Genomic DNA, 24048 nt, shown 5'->3' with positions numbered 1-24048 from the left:
ACATCCAAACCGTCATCGAACCCATCGTTCTACCATTCCTAGACCGGCAAGGGAACTTGCTGTTCCAACAGGACAATGCACGTCCGCATGTATCCCGTGCCACCCAACGTGCTCTAGAAGGTGTAAGTCAACTACCCTGGCCAGCAAGATCTCCGGATCTGTCCCCCATTGAGCATGTTTGGGACTGGATGAAGCGTCGTCTCACGCGGTCTGCACGTCCAGCACGAACGCTGGTCCAACTGAGGCGCCAGGTGGAAATGGCATGGCAAGCCGTTCCACAGGACTACATCCAGCATCTCTATGATCGTCTCCATGGGAGAATAGCAGCCTGCATTGCTGCGAAAGGTGGATATACACTGTACTAGTGCCGACATTGTGCATGCTCTGTTGCCTGTGTCTATGTGCCTGTGGTTCTGTCAGTGTGATCGACCCCAGGAATGTGTCAATAAAGTTTCCCCTTCCTGGGACAATGAATTCACGGTGTTCTTATTTCAATTTCCAGGAGTGTATATTGTATGTATTTGCGTAGAACCCGTTACCAGCGATGTGGAAGGCGTAGCATACCGTTAGCAGAGCCTGTACTGTTGATGGTGCGAATGGAGCGGTCTAAAGTTATGGTGATTCTCGTGTACGACTATACAAGTGGTTCAAATGGCTCTGAGCACTATAGGACTTAACATCTGAGGTCATCAGTCTCCTAGAACATACAATTACTTAAACCTAACTAAACTAACGACATCATACACATCCATGTCCGAGGCAGGATTCGAACCTGCGACCATAGCGGTCGCGCGGTTCCAGACTGAAGCGCCTAGAACCGCTTGCCACACCGTCCGGCTGGACAGCTGTGATGGTGTTATCCTGACGGATTACGTTCCAACACGGGAGACTGTCAGTGCACAGTATTGCTGTTCCGGTACGCGTGGCCCCTCCTGCCGGAGGTTCGAGTCCTCCCTCGCGCATGGGTGTGTGTGGTGTTCTTAGCCAGCCGATGTGGGCGAGCGGTCCTAGGCGCTTCAGTCTGGAACCGCACGCCCGCTACGGTCGCACGTTCTAACCCTGCCTCGGCCATTGATGTGTGTGATGTCGTTAGGTTAGGTAGGTTTAAGTAGTTCTAAGTTCTAGGGGACTGATGACCTCAGAGGTTAAGTCCCATAGTGCTGAGAGCCATTTTGTTGTTCTTAGCATAAGTTAGTTCAGATTAGTTTAAGTAGTGTGTAAGTCTAGGGACCGATGACCTAAGCAGTTTGTGTCCCTTAGGAATTGACACACATCTGAACATTTGAATGCGCGGGCACATACAGCGCAAGCTGTGGCTGATCAGTTCGGTCGATGGGACTGGGAAGTACTGTACCAGTCATCACACCGCCCGGACTTAGGTCCTTGTGACTTTGAATCGATTCCGAAGATGAAGGAACCACTTCGTAGCATTCGCTTGAGAACTGTTCCAGAGACTCGACAGGCAGTAGACCGCTCCATTTGCACCATCAACAGAACAGGCTCTGCTAACGGTATACTACACCTTCCACATCGCTGGCAACAGATTCTACACAAAGCTGGTGACTACTATGAAGGACAGTAAAAGATGCAAACATGTAACTCGTTTGTGTCGGTTGTGAATAAACAGTTGCCACTATTTAAGATCCAACACTCGTACCTGTATAAGGAACATCACACTTGACTAATTTGGGACCGTTTCGTCGAAAGGACACGTAATATTCCGCTTTAAAATCTTTTTGTTTTCGACAAGAAACAAAAGAACTGCATTCCGTAGAGAGTGGTCGTCACATGAAATACACTCCCGGAAATTGAAATAAGAACACCGTGAATTCATTGTCCCAGGAAGGGGAAACTTTATTGACACATTCCTGGGGTCAGATACATCACTTGATCACACTGACAGAACCACAGGCACATAGACACAGGCAACAGAGCATGCACAATGTCGGCACTAGTACAGTGTATATCCACCTTTCGCAGCAATGCAGGCTGCTATTCTCCCATGGAGACGATCGTAGAGATGCTGGATGTAGTCCTGTGGAACGGCTTGCCATGCCGTTTCCACCTGGCGCCTCAGTTGGACCAGCGTTCGTGCTGGACGTGCAGACCGCGTGAGACGACGCTTCATCCAGTCCCAAACATGCTCAATGGGGGACAGATCCGGAGATCTTGCTGGCCAGTGTAGTTGACTTACACCTTCTAGAGCACGTTGGGTGGCACGGGATACATGCGGACGTGCATTGTCCTGTCGGAACAGCAAGTTCCCTTGTCGGTCTAGGAATGGTAGAACGATGGGTTCGATGACGGTTTGGATGTACCGTGCACTGTTCAGTGTACCCTCGACGATCACCAGTGGTGTACGGCTAGTGTAGGAGATCGCTCCCCACACCATGATGCCGGGTGTTGGCCCTGTGTGCCTCGGTCGTATGCAGTCCTGATTGTGGCGCTCACCTGCACGGCGCCAAACACGCATACGACCATCATTGGCACCAAGGCATCGCTGAAGACGACACGTCTCCATTCGTCCCTCCATTCACGCCTGTCGCGATACCACTGGAGGCGGGCTGCACGATGTTGGGGCGTGAGCGGAAGACGGCCTAACGGTGTGCGGGACCGTAGCCCAGCTTCATGGAGACGGTTGCGAATGGTCCTCGCCGATACCCCAGGAGCAACAGTGTCCCTAATTTGCTGGGAAGCGGCGGTGCGGTCCCCTACGGCACTGCGTAGGATCCTACGGTCTTGGCGTGCATCCGTGCGTCGCTGCGGTCCGGTCCCAGGTCGACGGGCACGTGCACCTTCCGCCGACCACTGGCGACAACATCGATGTACTGTGAAGACCTCACGCCCCACGTGTTGAGCAATTCGGCGGTACGTCCACCCGGCCTCCCGCATGCCCACTATACGCCCTCGCTCAAAGTCCGTCAACTGCACATACGGTTCACGTCCACGCTGTCGCGGCATGCTACCAGTGTTAAAGACTGCGATGGAGCTCCGTATGCCACGGCAAACTGGCTGACACTGACGGCGGCGGTGCACAAATGCTGCGCAGCTAGCGCCATTCGACGGCCAACACCGCAGTTCCTGGTGTGTCCGCTGTGCCGTGCGTGTGATCATTGCTTGTGCAGCCCTCTCGCAGTGTCCGGAGCAAGTATGGTGGGTCTGACACACCGGTGTCCATGTGTTCTTTTTTCCATTTCCAGGAGTGTATATGATTAGCAATATTTCTTTGGGATGACTCCAGCTACAGATTACAAAAGTAGAATTCGCAGTATTTCCCGAAACTCCAGAGAAAATACACCTGATGAATGCTATGAGAGACACCTATTATACAGACAGAGATGACGAAAGTCATGGGATACCTCGTAATATCGTGTCGGACCTACTTTTGCCCAGTGGACTGCAGTAACTCGACGTGCCATGAACTCAACAAGTCGTAGGAATCCTCCACATATACACTGAGCCATACTGCCTCTATAGCCACCCATAATTATGAAAGTGTTGCTGGTGCAGGATTTTGTGCATTAACTGACCGCTCGATTATGTACCCTAAATGATCAGTGGGATGCATGTCGAATTGCCCAGAATGTTCTTAAAACCAATAACAAACAACTGTAACAGTCACTATTAAAAGCAGTTTTGATTCCAAATTTGTTTGTTCTAGTAACCGGTTTCGACCACGCCTGTGGTCATCTTCATACTTGACAAATACAAAATCTGACCAGAGGGGGTAGTTACATTAAAGAAAATTACATACAACTACAAAGTTATAAAACTATCAATTACCTAAGTGCTGTATGAGCAGGAGCCTCCTTCTTGTGGTAAATCACTGCTAGAAAGAGCATTTTAACAAAGGATGGGGCCCCTCCACGTCCACACCAACGTGGTGACCAAACCAAAAGTTCTACTGTCACCTCTGCATAACACGTTAGTTTTTGAATCAGGAGTCATTATGTTATCCATGCGTCTGGGTAAGGTTACTCATTAAAATGGTCCATCAGGAGATAGAAAGTGGACGAATGCGATCGAAGGGTAGCGGTTGTAAGGGCAGAGGGGAAAAAAGTGCTAAGGCAAGCGCCAAGGGAAAGAAAACCTCTGCGACAGTAGCTCGGGTAGTAAGGGCGGTAGCGGCTCGCTATCTGCGACAGTGCATGCAAGGTGTGGTTATGTTAGTGCGAGGTATCGTCCATCGTTACCTTTGTCGTTGCGGAAGCTCGTTGTGGAGCTTGCTGCAGTTGCTGCGTCCCTGTAACAGTTAAAGGTCGTCATACATTAGTGGGCGATCGGTCATAGATTGGCTCACAGTGTAGGAGGTGTGTGTGGCTGGTTTGCTTGCTGTGTGCAGTACGGTTTCCCTGCGGTTGCCTGTTTTTCGGCGGGTCGAGTATCTGGGGTTACCAGTAGTAGCTGTGTTGCAGGGGTTCGCCGGTATTGTCGTGTTAGCGTGCTATGGACCATAGATGTTTAGTTCCTTGCCAATAGGATCTTTGGTCTATTATGTTTCCATCCATGGAGGAGGAGGATATTGGTGTTTAACGTCCCGTCGACAACAAGGTCATTAGAGACGGAGCACATGCTAGGATTAGGGTTGGATGGGGAAGGAAGTCGGCCGTGCCCTTTAAAAGGAACTATCCCGGCATTTGCGTGGAGTTATCTAGGAAAATCACGGAAAACCTAAATCAGGATGGCCGGACGCGGGATTGAACCGTCGTCCTCCCGAATACGAGTCTAGTGTTTTCCATCTATGGTTGTGGTCGTAGTTACCCAGAGAAAGGATAAACGGGTTGCGCGAGTGTCTCGTGTTATTGTACAGTCGTGTGGAGAGTTTTTGGAATACCTGCAAGATGGTACCTAGCCGGTATTCCCGGTGAAGGTCCGCGATGCGTGTGTAGCGCGGAGCGTTGCTTATGATTTTGAGTACTTTGTTCTGTATGAGCTGCAGACGGCGCCGGCGAGTTGGCGCAGCGTATCCCCAGACAGGAGCTGCGTACGTCATCAGGGGTCGGATAAGTGTCATGTACATGGATCTAGACACCCTCCTGTTCAGTGTGCTACGCCTGTTAAGCATAGGGTAGAGTTGTTTGAGCCTCGCCTTAGCTTTGTTGGTCACGTGTTGGTCATATATATATTACAAATTTTACATGTGACAATATTAAACGCCATTGCTATGTTTTATTTTAGATGAGTCTTATAAACAAAAATATAAAGTATAAAAATAGTACTAAAAGACTAAGAATAAAACAGTGACAGTGTAAGGTATGGAATTAACAGGTACCTGTGACATACACTGAAGCACGTGACATGCATTATTGGTCAATAAAATATATGCACAACATTATGTACATACTAACAGTTTATATTAACTTTTGTTTCTTCATAAAATGTAAAGGAAAAGGAAAAACTGAAGTGGCTAAAACTTACGAGACAGACTGTTACTGTAGAAGATCACTTACACATAAGCATATAAAAACTGTTTATGAAATAAATATAGAAACATAAATCTTGTATATACCGTTAGTCAGAAAGTAGAGGGAATTTAAAATACAATACTACAAGCTGTAGTATCAGAATATTACAAGGATTTGAATTTGCACTATGCAGTCTTAAAGCAAGACAGAAGTAAACATTCTAGAAACAGATTGTCAGTCATAAAATAATATTTGGCAAAATAATAAAGGTTACAAAGTATAACATGTTCCCCAGGGAAGCGTACTGGGACCTCTGCTGTTCCTGATCTATATAAATGATCTGGGTGACAATCTGAGCAGTTCTCTTAGGTTGTTCGCAGATGCTGCTGCAATTTACCGTCTGATAAGGTCATCCGAAGACCAGTACCAGTTGCAAAGCGATTTAGAAAAGATTGGTGTATGGTGTGGCAGGTGGCAGTTGACGCTAAATAACGAAAAGTGCGAGGTGATCCACACGAGTTCCAAAAGAAATCCGTTGGAATTCGATTACTCGATAAATAGTACAATTCTCAAGGCTGTCAATTCAACTAAGTACCTGGGTGTTAATATCACGAACAACTTCAGTTGGAAAGACCACATAGATAATATTGTGGGAAAGGCGAGCCAAAGGTTGCGTTTCATTGGCAGGACACTTAGAAGATGCAACAAGTCCACTAAAGAGACAGCTTACACTACACTCGTTCGTCCTCTGTTAGAATATTGCTGAACGGTCTGGCATCCTTACCAGGTGGGATTGACGGAGGACATCGAAAGGGTGCAAAAAAGGGCAGCTCGTTTTGTATTATCACGTAATAGGGGAGAGAGTGTGGCAGATACGATACGCGAGTTGGGATGGAAGTCATTAAAGCAAAGACTTTTTTCGTCGCGGCGAGATCTATTTACGAAATTTCAGTCACCGACTTTCTCTTCCGAATGCGAAAATATTTTGTTGAGCCCAACCTACATAGGTAGGAATGATCACGAAAATAAAATAAGAGAAATCAGAGCTGGAACAGAAAGGTTTAGGTGTTCGTTTTTCCCGCGCGCTGTTCGGGAGTGGAATGGTAGCGAGATAGTATGATTGTGGTTCGATGAACCCTCTGCCAAGCACTTAAATGTGAATTGCAGAGTGATCATGTAAATGTAGACGGTCGCAGGTTCGAATCCTGCCTCGGGCATGGATGTGTGTGATGTGCTTAGGGTAGTTAGGTTTAAGTAGTTCTAAGTTCTAGGGGACTGATGACCCCAGAAGTTAAGTCCCATAGTGCTCGGAGCCATTTGAACCATTTGACCTTTCGGAAGTAGCAGTAGAAGCACTGTGGCGCTTTTCTGACTTTAGATGCACTTGCAAGTGGAAGTTGTGCTGGGGGTGGAAGGGCTCTACTGGGTGGTGACAAACCTAGGGGGGATTTTCGAGCTGAGGGCTCCCTGATTGCACTCGCCTCTGCGGTCTTTAAGAGCGCTACTGCCGACCCTCCTAGTTGAGGGACAGCTCTCGCTCTCGCTCAGAGATGCGGCAGCCGGCTACTCTCCAGCGAGATAGTTCTAATATCGATACGTACCATGAACAGCAGCATGTTGTTACGAAACGATAGACGCTCTAGCAGGGAGCATTCCATGAAGGAGGCTGCAAAAATCGTTAACTGGCGTGTTGCAGTAACTGCTGCACAGATACAATTTAACAAGAAACATCCATTTGTATAGATTATTTGATAGATAATAATTAGTTCTTGCAGATGAAAACTGAGAAAGAACGTAATCGAGAGCGCACGGCGCTTGTGCATATTCTTAAAATACTGCCTACGACGCTCCTATATGTATTACAAATGTTACATGTGACAATATTAAAGGCCATTCCTATGTTCTGTTTTACATGACAGTCTTATAAACAAAAATATAGTTAAAGTCAAAAAATTGTACTAGAAGACTAAGAATAAAACAGTGACAGTGTAAGGTACGGATTTAACAGGTACCTGTGACAAACACTGAAGCACGTGACATGCATTATTGCTCAATAAAATATATGCACAACATTATATACATACTAACAGTTTATATTAACTTTTGTTTCTTCATAAAATGTAAAGGGAAAGGAAAAACTGAAGTGGCTAAAACTTATGAGACAGACTGTTATCATAGAATAAGACCACTTGCACATAAGTATATAAAAACTATTTATGAAACAAATATAGAAACATAAATAGTGTATATACCGTTAGTCAGAAAGTAGAGGGAATTTAAAATACAATATTACGAGCCGTCGTATCAAAATATTAAAAGGATTTGAATTTGCATTATGCAGTCTTAAAGCAAGACAGAAGTAAACATTCTAAAAACACATTGTCAGTCATAAAATAATATCTGGCAAAATAATAAAGGTTACAAAGTGTAAAATGTTTTATGAAGGTTTCAAGAATTTATTAACAAATGAGAGACAGAAGAGTGAGCATTCTAAAGCAAATCGTCAAAAAAGCTCAAAGGAATGTTTGTCTTTGAATTCAAGCTGCTCACTTAAAACAGATAACGGTTTACTTTAATAAAGTGAATATATTTCAGTTTCTTCTTAAGTATTTAGCAGAAGCCCTTTTGGTACATTATGTAATATTTTCAAATTGTTTGAAATGTAACCCTCAGAGTGTATCACGTGCACTGCTCTATCGAGAAGTGATTTGCCACCAGAAGGAGACTCCTGCTCATATGGCATTTCCGTAATTCATCGTTTTATGACTTTGTAGTTCTATACAATTTTCTGTAATGTATATAGCCCTCTGATCAGATTTTCTATTTGACTTGTAGGTCTGAAGTTCACCACAGGCGTGGTCGAACCCGGTTACCAGAATAAGTAAGTTTGTGGTCAAGACTGTTTTTAATACTAACTATTAGTAATAACATTGATCATTGTCTGCTCTCACAATGTATTCAAAAGTGACAAACAACTGTGATCCAGTGACATAGCGCATTGTCATCCATAAAATTCCATCTTTTTTTTTGTGAACATGAACTCTGGCTGAAAATTACACTCCTGGAAATGGAAAAAAGAACACATTGACACCGGTGTGTCAGACACACCATACTTGCTCCGGACACTGCGAGAGGGCTGTACAAGCAATGATCACACGCACGGCACAGCGGACACACCAGGAACCGCGGTGTTGGCCGTCGAATGGCGCTAGCTGCGCAGCATTTGTGCACCGCCGCCGTCAGTGTCAGCCGGTTTGCCGTGGCATACGGAGCTCCATCGCAGTCTTTAACACTGGTAGCATGCCGCGACAGCGTGGACGTGAACCGTATGTGCAGTTGACGGACTTTGAGCGAGGGCGTATAGTGGGCATGCGGGAGGCCGGGTGGACGTACCGCCGAATTGCTCAACACGTGGGGCGTGAGGTCTCCACAGTACATCGATGTTGTCGCCAGTGGTCGGCGGAAGGTGCACGTGCCCGTCGACCTGGGACCGGACCGCAGCAATGCACGGATGCACGCCAAGACCGTAGGATCCTACGCAGTGCCGTAGGGGACCGCACCGCCACTTCCCAGCAAATTAGGGACACCGTTGCTCTTGGGGTATCGGCGAGGACCATTCGCAACCGTCTCCATGAAGCTGGGCTACGGTCCCGCACACCATTAGGCCGTCTTTCGCTCACGCCCCAACATCGTGCAGCCCGCCTCCAGTGGTGTCGCGACAGGCGTGAATGGAGGGACGAATGGAGACGTGTCGTCTTCAGCGATGAGAGTCGCTTCTGCCTTGGTGCCAATGATGGTCGTATGCGTGTTTGGCGCCGTGCAGGTGAGCGCCACAATCAGGACTGCATACGACTGAGGCACACAGGGCCAACACCCGGCATCCTGGTGTGGGGAGCGATCTCCTACACTGGCCGTACACCACTGGTGATCGTCGAGGGGACACTGAATAGTGCACGGTACATCCAAACCGTCATCGAACCCATCGTTCTACCATTCCTAGACCGGCAAGGGAACTTACTGTTCCAGCAGGACAATGCACGTCCGCATGTATCCCGTGCCACCCAACGTGCTCTAGAAGGTGTAAGTCAACTACCCTGGCCAGCAAGATCTCCGGATCTGTCCCCCATTGAGCATGTTTGGGACTGGATGAAGCGTCGTCTCACGCGGTCTGCACGTCCAGCACGAACGCTGGTCCAACTGAGGCGCCAGGTGGAAATGGAATGGCAAGCCGTTCCACAGGACTACATCCAGCATCTCTACGATCGTCTCCACGGGAGAATAGCAGCCTGCATTGCTGCGAAAGGTGGATATACACTGTACTAGTGCCGACATTGTGCATGCTCTGTTGCCTGTGTCTATGTGCCTGTGGTTCTGTCATTGTGATCATGTGATGTATCTGACCCCAGGAATGTGTCAATAAAGTTTCCCCTTCCTGGGACAATGAATTCACGGTGTTCTTATTTCAATTTCCAGGAGTGTATATAGCCCTCTGATCAGATTTTCTGTTTGACTTGTAGGTCTGAAGATCACAGGCTTGGTCGAACCCGGTTACCAGAATAAGTAAGTTTGTGGTCAAGACTGTTTTTAATAGTAACTATTAGTAATAACATTGATCATTGTCTGCTCTCACAATGTATTCAAAAGTGACAAACAACTGTGATGCAGTGACATAGCGCATTGTCATCCATAAAAATTCCATCTTTTTTTTTTGTGAACATGAACTCTGGCTGAAAATGATCTCCAGGTAGCTGAACACAACCATTTTCAATCAATGCTGGTTCATTTGAACCAGAGGACCCAGTCCATTCCATTGTGGAGCCACCACCAGCTTACACAGTGTCTTGTTGACAACTAGGATCCACGGCTTCATAGGATCTGCGCCACATTTGAACCCTACCAAATGAAACAGGGACTCATCTGAGCAGGCCACGTTCCTCCAGCCATCTAGGATACAACTGATTTGGTCACGAGCCCAGGAGAGGTGCTGTAGGCGACGTCGTGCTGTTGGCAAAGGCACTCGCGTCCGTCGTCTGCTGCCACAGCCCATAAACCCAAATTTTGCTGCATTGACCTACTGGATATGTTGGTCATACATCCCTCACTGATTTCTGCAGTTATTTCATGCAGTATTGCGTGTATTTCAGCACTGACAACTATGATAACGCTGATAGTCTCGGTAATTAAGTGAAGGACATCGGCCAGAACTTTGTCCGCGGTGAGAGGCAATACCTGAAATTTGGTCTCCTCAACACGCTCTCAATAATGTGGCTCTCATAATATTGACTTCCTAACACTTTCCACTGTCACTAGGAGGTAAGTTGATACTGCCTACAGAAAACTAGAGACCTTTGGAGAAAACAGAACCACTTGTATGAATATCAAGAGCTCAGATGGAAAACCAGTCCGAAGCAAAGAAGGGAAAGCAGAAAGGTCGAACTATACAAGGCCAATGTACTTGAGGATAATATTATGGAAATGGAAGAGGACGTAGGTGAAGATGAAATGGTTGATAAGATACTGTGTGAAGAGTTTGACAGCGCTGAAAGACCTAAGTCGAAACAAGGCCTCAGGAGTAAACAACATTCCCTTGGAACTACTGGGAGATCCAGCCCTGACAAAACTCTACCATCTAGTGAGGAATATGCATGAGACAGGCGATATACTTCCATACTTCAAGAACAATATAATAATTCGAATCCCTAAGAAAGCAGGTGTTGACAGCTGCGAGAAATACCAAACTATCAGGTTAATAAGTCACGGCCACAAAATAATAAAACGAATTCTTTACGGACGAATGGAAAAACTGGTAGAAGCCGACCTCAGGGAAGATCAGTTTGATTCTGTAGAAATGTTGAAACACGTGAGGCAATACTGACCCTAAGACGTTTCGTAGAAGATAGATTAAGGAAAGGCAAACCTACGTTTCTAGCATTTGTAGGCCTAGAAAAAGCTTTAGACAATGTTGACTGCAACACACTCCTTCAAATTCTGAAGGTGGCAGGGATGAAATACAGGGAGCGAAAGGCTATTTACAATTTGTACAGAAACAAGATGGCAGTTATGATAGTCGAGGGGTATGAAGGGGAAGCAGTGGTTGGGAAGGGAATGAGACAGGATTGTAGCCTCTTCCCAATGTTATTCAATCTGTGCACTGAGCAAGCAGTAAAGGAAATAAAAGTTCGGAATAGAAATTAAAATCCATGGAGAAGATATGCTAATGACATCGTAATTCTGTCAGAGACAGCAAAGGACGTGGAGGAGAATCTGAACGGAATGGACAGTGTCTTAAAAGGATGATATAAGATCAACATCAACAAAAGCGAAACGAGGATAATGGAATGTAGTCGAATTAAATCGGGTGACGCTGAGGGAATTAGATTAGGAAATGAGACACTTAAAGTAGTAAAGGAGTTTTGCTATTTGGGGAGCAAAATAACTGATGATGGTCGAAGTAGAGGGGATATGAAATGTAGACTCGGTATGGCAAGGAAAGCGTTTCTGCAGAGAAATTTGTTAACATGGAGTATAGATTTAAGTGTCAGGAAGTCGTTTCTGAAAGTATTTGTATGGAGTGTAGCCATGTATGGAAGTGAAACATGGCCGATAAGTAGTTTAGACAAGAGAATAGAAGTTTTCGAAATGTGGTGCTACTCAAGAATGCTGAAGATTAGATGGGTAGATCACGTACCTAATGAGGAGGTACTGAATAGAATTAGGGAGAAGAGGAATTTGTGGCACAACTTGACTAGAAGAATGGATCTGTTGATAGGACATGTTCTAAGGCATCAAAGGATCACCAATTCGTTGTTGGAGGGAAGTGTGGAGGGAAAAAATCGCAGAGGGAGACAGAGATGAATACACTAAGCAGATTCAGAAGGATGTACGTTGCAGTACATACTCGGAGAAGCGGCAGCTTGCACAGGATGGACTAGCATGGAGAGCTGCATCAAACCAGTCTCTGGTCTGAAGACCATAACATCGTCATTTTCCAACATGGAATGTTCCATGCATCTAGCTCAAAGTACCATTCCCTGGTCTTTTCAAAGTCTATTATTTCCCACTGTGCAGCCGTAATCACATTGGAAGCCTTTTCACATGAATTACCTGAGTAAAAATCACAGATCCACCAATGCACTGTTGTTTTGATACATACCTTGTGTATTCATTATTACTGCCATCTTTTTATGTGCTTACTGCTATCTCATCACTTTTGTCACCCAATGTACACTAAAATCTGATGCACATGTACAATTAATAAAAGATATTCCTCACACTGAAAAGTAGAGGGTGTTCAGTAAAGAGTATGTCCTCAAGATATCTCATTAAGCTTGCTTTACAACTTACTTGCCCGATAAGGATTTGTGTAGTGAGTATTGATCTGTAAGAGGATCTGTATGGTTGGCACAAAATTCTTTCTAGTTCAGTTAGTCTCTAATTTAAAATATATTAAAAATTAGGTGCACATGTGGTAAAAAATATTTATCATTTCCAACTAAATATGAAACAAAATAATAAAAAATGATTGCAGTGAAAATTTTAATTCAATGTTACATTTTTTTACCCACGATTAGTGGACTATCAACTGGAAACTCTGCAGGTGACTTAAAGTGAAGGATCATGGTTCTCGCCTGGTGTGGAGCAGTGAGGATCAAAGGAGCCATTGTCATCACCGATGACCATGAGGTTTCCAACAGCAGTGTGACTTGCGTTTGGACAATCAGCCTCCTGACCTGTCTAATGTGGCTCACCATTGTTTCACCACTGTATTCAAGCTCTCCATGTCAGAGTAGCATCTTCACTGTTGACTCTGTGATAGTTTTTTCTTGTAATTCATTATGTACATAACATTATACAGTGCAAAATGAGCTATTTAATTTTATTTTTATCATCACCCTTTTGAATTGTGCAACAGGCTTAATGACTGTTCTTTTTGTTACATTAGAACTAAGCATAAAAATGAACTTACATGTTATGGCTAATGTGATATGTGTGAATTATACAGGGTGTTTTTGTAAGAGCATGCAAAGATGTTGCAGGACAAAGAGAACAGTTTGACGTAGGGAACCTGGGATCAGAGAAGCCAGCTTGCAGAGATGTGGAAGTGACCTTGTCTACCACTTTGTCCAGCATTACTGTTTCCAGATTATTTACAACTAATATGTGTACAAGTTTACACGTACTGTGCTGTTAATTTACTTGAACATTCTTTATTTCTTGCAAGGAAACAAGGACGATGAGCCTGATTGCTAAAAAGTCATGATACTGGTTTGTTTATTTTACTTGCCATAGGTTGGCTCTGTTGTATGGTATGTAAATTGTTCCGTGACAATGTGCTATGAATCAACGACAAACCCATTCATTACTCAGTGCTATGCAGAGACGTACAGAACAATATGATGAAGCAGCAGTGGAGCTCACAGGCATCCATCTTGTCTATGGGAAAGGACATCACAATGCTCTCACTGCTGAGAGGCTGTACAGGGAACGATTTCCTAAAATTTCTTGCTAAAGATACTTGTGTATGAGAAGGAATTAGTTGCTGGAATTGTAGCTGCCTGTGATGTGATTCGAAACACACCAGGGATATTTGTCAGGGTGAGTCACTCTTCTTTGTCGATGTCAGCTTGCATTGAGGTTGATGGCCGTCAGTTTCAGCACATTTTGTAAGATAAAGTACAAATGTTATGTTCATTATGTCAATGATGGTGTTCGCAGTTACCTGTAACTAAAGTAAATAAAAATGGACACAGTAATGTGGTTTTATTCTTCTTATCTTCTTAAGTGAGCCTGATGTCACATGCAGCCAAAGTCTTGCCAACGACGCTCAACAGAAGGCTATATGGAAAGCTGAATTGCGTAATAGGAGATGAACAATTTGGTTTCAGGCAAGGAGTGGGAACTAGATACCATTGGGCGACTGAGAGTGATAAGGGAGAGAGGTACGTGGAGAAGAAAAGGAAGGTGTATGTTGTGTTCGTTGATCTTGAGGAGGATTTTGACTGTCAGATGGGACAAACTGATGGAAATCTTAAGGAAACATGGAGTTGACTGGAGGGATAGACGGCTAATTAGAAATTTATATTTCAACCATACAGCAAGAGTAAGAATAGGTGGTGTGACGAGTGAAGAAATTGAACTGGGAAGAGGTGTAAGACAAGGTTTTGTTTATCACCAACACTGTTCAATACCTATCTGGAGGAAATTATTAATGAAAGTTTTGATGGAAGGAGAGGAGTTTGTACAGGGAGTCAGAGTGTGGAGTGTACAAGATTTGCAGACGACATGGTTGTGATGACAGATAGTGCAAGAGAGATGGAACAAATGTTAGATGATCTAAACACACAATTAGAAGAATACGGAATGAAGATTAACAAGAAGAAAAAGAAAAGCATGGTAACTGGAGGAAACAGGAGAAAATGCTGTATGAAAATATGGGGAGAGGAAATAGAGCAAGTGAGTAACTTCAATTACTTGGGAAGTGTAATAATGGATTATATGTATTGCTCAATAGATATTAGGAAAAGAATTGTAATGGTAGAAGAGGGCTTCAACAGGATACAGAAATTACTTTGTGGACCGCTAAACAAAGATCTGAGGAAAAGACTTGCCAAGTGCTACATCTGGAGCGTTGCACTGTATGGTGTGGAGACCTGGACATTGAGGAAAGAAGATTGGAGGCACTTGAGATGTGGATAAGGAGAAGAATGGAAAAAGCGAAATGGGAAGACCGAGTAAGGAATGAGGAAGTGCTAAGAAGAGCTGGAGAAGAAAGAAACATGCTGAAAGTCATTAGAAAGAGAAAACGGAACTGGATTGTACATTGTTTGAGGAGGGACTGTTTATTGAAGGAAGGAATAGGAGTGGCGGCGGGAAAAAGGGAAGAGGAAAGAGAAGATGCTGGACAATATCAAAGGAGGCAAATATTCAAAAGTGAAAAGACTGGCTATGGACAGACAAAGTGGAAGAGGCTCAACCCATGACAAGACCTGCCCTAAGGCAGAATACCTACTACTACTACTACTACTCTTAAGCCGACTTCTTGGACCCCATGTCCCCTGCCTCAAGTTGCTCAGTGAAGCATCCTCTCTCCTGTTAAATTTTTGCACACTCTTATGGAAACAACCTGGCAGTCAGGGGCAATAGTAATGATATATGTGGCTTGGATTTCAATAGATTTTGTGAAAAAATAACTTTTTCCACTCTTGAGTATTTCATGTTGCTTGGCTTTAAATATTTAAACACCTTTCCACAGATGCCGTTTTTACCCCCCCCCCCCCCATCCCCCCGCCATGGCGCTTAAAAGTGCTTCTATTGCAGGCCCACGTAATCCTTGTATCAAAATTGTTGTTGTATGTTAGAGACTGCCTTCTGCTGCAATCTTCAAAAGCTGTACTAAAGGTGTGTTTACATCTGTGTGCCTTACAGCTAGTCACCGTGTGACTGCAGCCTGCCCCCACATGGAACCAGAAGCGCCCAGTGTGAACACAGGTGTGAATGGAATCACCCGCACCCCCAGATGTTGAGGAACAGGCATGGACCTACATGCATGCCTCTGCTTGTGTGTCAGGCAAGCACAGGCACACGGCGACTAGGCGCGAGTCGCACAGGTGTAAACACACCCTAAGGGTGAAGCTCACAGTGTGAATGCCTAAAGGCAAACCTCAAAAGGTTTCCACAACAGTTGAACCGGTGTTTATTTCAATCTAATGTACAAAGGCTACTTAGGGAAGTGATGCGCCAAATGCTCCAGAATTTGAAACTGTGTACTGGACCAGGTGTACAGCCCAGAATCTGTTTTGCAGAGGTCTTGCATTCGAGTCTCTGCCAAGCACTCAGCTTTAACCCACCAGAAAGTTTCAAATCAACACTCCACTGCAGATCTAAAATACATTCTGGAAAGTCTGGTAGCACTTCTCAGATCAGTTAGATGTTGTCATGTCGATGTTAATGGGTATTAAAAGGATTTATAGTCAGACTGAAAGCAATAACTGCAAAATAGACAGATGAGGTAAAGCAACTATTAAGCAAGCTGAAGCATTTAATAAGCGTGCTGAAGGGGTTAACAAGCAGCTTTAGACAGTAATAAGAGATACTAGTGGGTAATGTGTAATTAAATCTGGCAGAAACTAATTTTGCTTTTCTGACCTATCAGCTGGGGACAGTACATGGTCAGCTAACAGACTGAGGTGGTGCAGTTAAAATCCTATGAGACTTACCAACAGTGTGGGCAACCAGCTTGCATCGAAAAATGTAGACTGAAAACTTAATAAAAACTAAGCTCAAAAAACCACAAATTACAGGAAACCAAGACACACACTGAGATTTGATAACAAAATAACCCACAACCAGAGAATGCGAGGAAGACATGTGGCATACAGAATAAAACATACACCACAGAAAAGATTAAAAATATCCAACATACCATACAAGATATCAACAAAGCAGGCATATACCAGTTAATTTGCATAGATTGTGATTCAGTATATATATGGGACAGATAGGTAAAAATTTCAGAACAAGACACATTTAAGAGTAGGTATAGGTCATAGTTAAAGGCTCTGAGGTGGAGTTGCCCCAAAATTTACATTTCTCAGTAATGACTTACAGAATTTAAATTTTCACATGTAACAACAATCAAAATATTTAAACTGTTGATACTGACTGATGTTTTCTTAACACATTGTAGTTACGACTGCACCGTGAAATGTCGTTAGCTCATGTGGATGAGCTTCTACAGTTCACATGGGCATCTAGAAGGCTCAGCATGAGTACAACTTGCAAGATGCTGTATTGGATTTCGCTCTAATCTGTTGAAGCCCCTATTTGGTGGGTTTTATTCTACTTGACTGGCGAAGTCGTTAATTCAAGTACCCTAGTTCCTCCATCCACCAGTCCTTGCCTATTGTACTGCTCACCTCCTCACCCCTCACCCGCCTCATCTGCCATTTCCCTGCCATTAGTGACCCCTTATCCCCTCCCCTACCTGTCCATCCCCACTCCATCCAACATGGTTAGAAAATATGTTATTTATGTTAAGGTCTTGGTTGTTTTGACATGGCCCACATGTGATGTCAGCTAGTTGACAGTTGCTTGCTTTGTTTGAAAAATAATTTAAAAAATGCATATTGTCTTCCTTTAAAATGATGGCCTTTATATTTAAATGTATCATGGAGTTCCGCTCCTCCATCGTTTTATCACTCTCTGCATGGACTGCGCCATAGGGTGGTGGGGTTTCGGGTTCTGCTGCATAGGTCAGGAGTTCACTACACTCATCTGGCGGCTACACAGGTAGCGGAGGCAATGTGGCGTGGACTGGGCGGTTTTTTAGGTTAGAAGGCCTCGAGAAAGTACGGGATGGGCTGCAATCTCAAAGGGTGCATGGCAAATACAGGACATGCTTGGATCAAGGAACAGTCGGAATTGTAGTAGTAAATTGTTGTAGTTGTGCTGGGAAAGTCCCTGAGCTTCAAGCGCTAGTAGAAAGCACAGAAACTGAAATCGTTATAGGTACAGAAAGCTGGCTAAAGCCTGAAATAAGTTCTGCGGAAATTTTTACAAAGTCTCAGACGGTGTTCAGGAAACATAGATCAGGCAGAATTGGTGGTGGAGTGTTTGGATCTGTCAGTAGTGGTTTATCTTGTAGTGAAGTCGAAGTAGATACTCCGTGCGAATTGGTATGGGTGGAGGTTATACTTAACAGCCGAACTAAGTCAATAACTGGCTCCTTCTACCGACCCCCAGACTCCGATGATATAGTTGCTGAACAGTTCAGAGAAAATTTGAGTCTCGTAACAAATAAATACCGCATTCATACGGTTATAGTTGGTGGGGACTTCAACCTTCCCTCGATATGTTGGCAAAAATACTTGTTCAAAACCGGTGGTAGGCAGAAAACATTTTCCGAGATTGTCCTAAATACTTTCTCTGATAATTATTTCGAGCAGTTAGTCCACGAACCCACGCAAATTGTAAATGGTTGCGAAAACACACTTGACCTCTTAGCCACAAACAATCCAGAGCTAATAGAGAGCATCATGACTGATACAGGGATTAGTGATCACAAGGTCGTTATAGCTAGGCTCAATACCGTTTCTTCCAAATCCACCAGAAACAAACGCAAAATAATTTTATTTAAAAAAGCGGATAAAGTGTCACTAGAAGCCTTCCTAAGAGACAATCTCCATTCCTTCCGAACTGACTATGCAAATGTAGATGAGATGTGGCTCAAATTCAAAGATATGGTAGCAACAGCAATTGAGAGATTCATACCTCATAAATTGGTAAGAGATGGAACTGATCCCCCATGGTACACAAAACAGCTCCGAACGCTGATGCAGAGGCAACGGAAAAAGCATGCGAAGTTCAGAAGAACGCGAAATCCCGAAGATTGGCTAAAATTTACAGACGCGCGAAATTTGGCACGGACTTCAATGCAAGATGCCTTCAGTAGGTTCCACAACGAAATACTGTCTCGAAATTTGGTAAAAAATCCGAAGAAATTCTGCTCGTATGTAAAGTAAACAAGCGGCAAGACGCAGTCAATACCTTCGCCGCACAGTGCCGATGGTACAGTTACCAACGACTGTGCCGCTAAAGTGGAGTTATTGAACAGTTTTCCAAAATTCCTTCACCAGGGAAGACGAATAGAATATTCCAGAATTTGAAACACGAACAGCTGCTAGCATGAGTTTCTTAGAAGTAGATACCTTAGGGGTTGCGAAGCAACTCAAATCGCTTGATACGGGCAAGTCTTCAGGTCCAGATTGTATACCGATTAGGTTCCTTTCAGATTACACTGATAAAATAGCTCCCTACTTAGCAATCATATACAACCACTTGCTCACCGATAGATCTGTACCTGCAGATTGGAAAATTGCGCAGATCGCACCAGTGTTTAAGAAGGGTAGTAGGGGTAATCCATCGAACTACGGACCTATATCATTGACGTCGGTTTGCAGTAGGGTTTTGGAGCATATACTGTATTCAAACATTATGAATCACCTCGAAGGGAACGATCTATTGATACGTAATCAGCATGGTTACAGAAAACATCGTTCTTGTGCAATGCAGCTAGCTCTTTATTCGTGCGAAATAATGGCCGCTATCGACAGGGGATCTCAAGTTGATTCCATATTTCTAGATTTCCGGAAAGCTTTTGACACCGTTCCTCACAAGCGACTTCTGAACAAGCTGCGGGCCTATGGGGTATCGTCTCAGTTGTGCGACTGGATTCGTGATTTCCTGTCAGGAAGGTCGCAGTTCATAGTAATAGACGGCAAATCAAAGAGTAAAACTGAAGTGATATCAGGTGTTCTCCAGGGAAGCGTCCTGGGAACCGCTGCTGTTCCTGATCTATGTAAATGACCTGGGTGATAATCGTAGCAGTTGTCTTAGGTTGCTTGCAGATGATGCTGTAATTTATGGTCTAGTAAGGTCATCCGAAGTCCAGTATCAGTTGCAAAGCGATTTAGAAAAGATTTCTATATGGTGTGGCAAGTGGCAGTTGACGCTAAATAACGGAAAGTGTGAGGTGATCCACACGAGTTCCAAAAGAAATCCGTTGGAATTCGATTACCCGATAAATAGTACAATTCTCAAGGCTGTCAATTCCACTAAGTACCTGGGTGTTAAAATCACGAACAACTTCAGTTGGAAAGACCACATAGATAATATCGTGGGGAAGGCGAGCCAAAGATTGCGTTTCATTGGCAGGACACTTAGAAGATGCAACAAGTCCACTAAAGAGACAGCTTACACTACACTCGTTCGTCCTCTGTTAGAATATTGCTGCGCGGTGTGGGATCCTTACCAGGTGGGATTGATGGAGGACATCGAAAGGGTGCAAAAAAGGGCAGCTCGTTTTGTATTATCACGTAATAGGGGAGAGAGTGTGGCAGATGTGATACGCGAGTTGGGATGGAAGTCATTAAAGCAAAGACGTTTTTCGTCGCGGCGAGATCTATTTAAGAAATTTGTCACCAACATTCTCTTCTGAATGCGAGAATATTTTGTTGAGCCCAACCTAAATAGGTAGGAATGATCATGAAAATAAAATAAGAGAAATCAGAGCTGGAACAGAAAGGTTTAGGTGTTCGTTTTTCCCGCGCGCTGTTCGGGAGTGGAATGGTAGGGAGATAGTATGATTGTGGTTCGATGAACCCTCTGCCAAGCACTTAAATGTGAATTGCAGAGTAATCATGTAGATGTAGATGTAGACTCCACCTAGGCTTTCGAATTTGCTTACCCTCCCTCACCCGCGTTGTGTACCAACTTTCTTCTTCCACCTTGAACACCTCCGAATATCCTACATTACCTGTGAACTCGACACTACCCACCCCTTAGTTTCCTCCCTGCTCACTGCTCCTGGTATACTGTCACACCTTTGCCACCACATTCCCCAATGCTACACCTCCGCACTCTCTATGTCCTCTCCCAATGAAACATTAATCGCCTTCCCTTACTTTACTATGATATCTGCCCTGATATACTGATGTACACCCATCCTACCAGATCGAAAAGAACCTCCCCCCCCTCCCTTCCTCTCCACTCACATCCTAAGCCTTGGTCTGGAACAGCATCCCTCTTCACTCCCCCAAATTCCTCCTCCAAAGATCCGCCCAAACAAACACTCTCTTACACCTTACCTGAACTGCTACATTCCAGTGATACTCCTCTTCCTGGCAGTCTAAGCCCACTCCTCATGTCAGTCATCTGTGTTGCTACCTTTATCAGTCAACACTTTTTTAACTTATGTAGCTGTCCCTCTGTCTTTTATCTTTTGTGAAACATTCATTTGCCATATATTTTAATTGATCAGCAAATCTACCTTTTATGTTTTACATTATGCAAGTGAATATGTCTTTATTATGATAAACATACATTTTGTCAACTTTCATGTCCAATTTTATATTCTGTTTTAAGCGTTTTGCTTCCATATGGCTGAAGAGTGGCGACTTGTATCCGCTGACATCCCACCCCTTGCCTACATGGGAAGAGGGGAATGAAATGAGGGGCTCGGGCATAAAACATCATAACTGACATTTTAGTGCTTTGGAGATATTAGAATATGCAGTTTCATAAAAATACAACTACACATTTTACTATGTTACATCTTTTCTTCAAGTTTTAACTAAGTATTTGAACATTAATGAGGGTAGGACATCAAAGGGGCCGACTTGGAGCAGCAGTTTCCACTGTGTATACTTTTACAAATAAATTCATAAAACTGTCAGAATGACCAAGAAGGATTCTGGATTCACACTAATAGCAGTGTAAGTTTAAAAACATAGCAGAATAATTTTTTTACATGTGAAATTTCATCATTTATTGACTTATTATTGGCTGCATTTGTTGCTATAGGTATACACTTTTGTTCATAAGTAACAGAGATTCTTCGATAATTTTTGCACAGGATGCAAACCATACTTACAGGTGTATGAAACTCTAGAATTTTCCAAGTCTATGTAAAACTGTGGTAAAAATTGAGATAATTAACTACAAAATTAGTTTTTTCTACACATGAAGTTTAACGGCTCATTAATTTTTTCATAAATTAAAGAAGTTGGTCATGCTGACAAAGTTCTATGGATTTGCAAAAGTATAGACATTGGAAATTAAAATGTCCTGTGGTGCCTCTCCTGCTCAAAGTCGGCCCATTTGATGTCCTGCCTCCCTTAACGAATGCACTGTTGAGGTTACAAAATGGAAATAAATCTTTTTAGTTGGAAAAAAGAAACAATACATAACACATTGAGACCAATTATATGGTAGATACCATGTTATCTGTGAATGTAAAATGTAGATACCATGTTATTCATTACGAGGTGCACTCAAGTTCTAAGGCCTCTGATTCTTTTTCTAATTAACTACTCACCCGAAATCGATGAAACTGGCGTTACTTCTCGACGTAATCGCCCTGCAGACGTACACATTTTTCACAACGCTGACGCCATGATTCCGTGGCAGCGGCGAAGGCTTCTTTAGGAGTCTGTTTTGACCACTGGAAAATCGCTGAGGCAATAGCAGCACGGCTGGTGAATGTGCGGCCACGGAGTGTGTCTTTCATTGTTGGAAAAAGCCAAAAGTCACTAGGAGCCAGCTCAGGCGAGTAGGAAGCATGAGGAATCACTTCAAAGTTGTTATCACGAAGAAACTGTTGCGTAACGTTAGCTCGATGTGCGGGTGCGTTGTCTCGTTGAAACAGCACACGCGCAGCCTTTTCCAGACGTTTTTTTTGCAGTGCAAGAAGGAATTTGTTCTTCAAAACATTTTCGTAGGATACATATGTTACCGTAGTGCTCTTTGGAACGCAATGGGTAAGGATTACGCCCTCGCTGTCCCAGAACATGGACACCATCATTTTTTCAGCACCGGCGCTTACCCGAAATTTTTTTGGTGGCGGTGAATCTGTGTGCTTCCATTGAACTGACTGGCGCTTTGTTTCTGGATTGAAAAATGGCATTCACATCTCATCCATTGTCACAACTGACGAAAAGAAAGTCCCATTCGTCCTGTCGTTGCGCGTCAACATTGCTTGGCAACATGCCACACGGGCAGCCGTGTGGTCGTCCGTCAGCATTCGTGGCACCCACCTGGATGATACTTTTCGCATTTTCAGGTCGTCATGCAGGATTGTGTGCACAAAACCCACAGAAATGCCAACTCTGGAGGCAATCTGTTCAACAGTCATTCGGCGATCCCCCAAAACAATTCTCTCCACTTTCTCAATCATGTCGTCAGATCGGCTTGCGCGAGCCTGAGGTTGTTTCAGTTTATTGTCACACGATGTTCTGCCTTCATTAAACTGTCGCACCCACGAACGCACTTTCGACACATCCATAACTCCATCACCACATGTCTCCAACTGTCGATGAATTTCAATTGGTTTCACACCACGCAAATTCAGAAAACGAATGATTGCACGCTGTTCAAGTAAGGAAAACGTCGCCATTTTAAGTATTTAAAACAGTTCTCATTCTCGCCGCTGGCGGTAAAATTCCATCTGCCGTACGGTGCTGCCATCTCTGGGACGTATTGACAATGAACGCGGCCTCATTTTAAAACAATGCGCATGTTTCTATCTCTTTCCAGTCCGGAGAAAAAAAATCGGAGGCCTTAGAACTTGAATGCACCTCGTACATTAAAAATGTTCATTTCCCACAGGCCTTCCAACTCAGCCAGGACTGCCAAGGTATGGCGTCTTGTGTTTGAAAAATATTTTTTTCTAATTAAATGCTTTTACAGTTTTCTCCGAATAAATCCACGTATTGTTTAGAAATTAGGTCGTAAAATATTGCGTGGGTTCTGAGCCTAGCACTTTCGTTTGTGATGTAAATTACAGGCACTTTTTAGCCATATTTAATAATCATGAATTGGGGCCTTGCATATAGCTAGTGTGGTTGCGTGACGTAAATGCTGTTATAAGCAATGACCAAGAAAAAACAATCTCGTGACAGTAAGCATCCGCAACTACGTCTACATAAAATCGTTAATATAATGTAATTAAATTTAAGTTTTAATATCTGAAAACACTAAATAGTGGTATTCAAAGTTCACTGTCACTGCTCTCGTCGTTTGTCTTGGACTGCTCAGCTGTTTTTAATGTCTTCTAATAAGCATGATGTACTTCTGGCATGTATGGTAA

At 43.8% G+C, this 24048-nt stretch overlaps 1 protein-coding gene across 1 annotated transcript in view; it reads left to right on the top strand.

The window, feature by feature from the left end:
* The window catches only part of LOC126108292 (speckle-type POZ protein-like), a 52936-nt gene that overhangs the window by 27867 nt on the left and 1021 nt on the right, over positions 1 to 24048 (top strand). The gene's annotated exons all lie outside the window — the stretch shown is intronic.

Source organism: Schistocerca cancellata, chromosome 11 (assembly GCF_023864275.1).
Source record: "Schistocerca cancellata isolate TAMUIC-IGC-003103 chromosome 11, iqSchCanc2.1, whole genome shotgun sequence".
Lineage (NCBI taxonomy): Eukaryota > Metazoa > Arthropoda > Insecta > Orthoptera > Acrididae > Schistocerca > Schistocerca cancellata.
The sequence above is the reverse complement of the archived record's forward strand: the minus strand, read 5'-3'. Positions and strand labels throughout refer to the sequence as shown.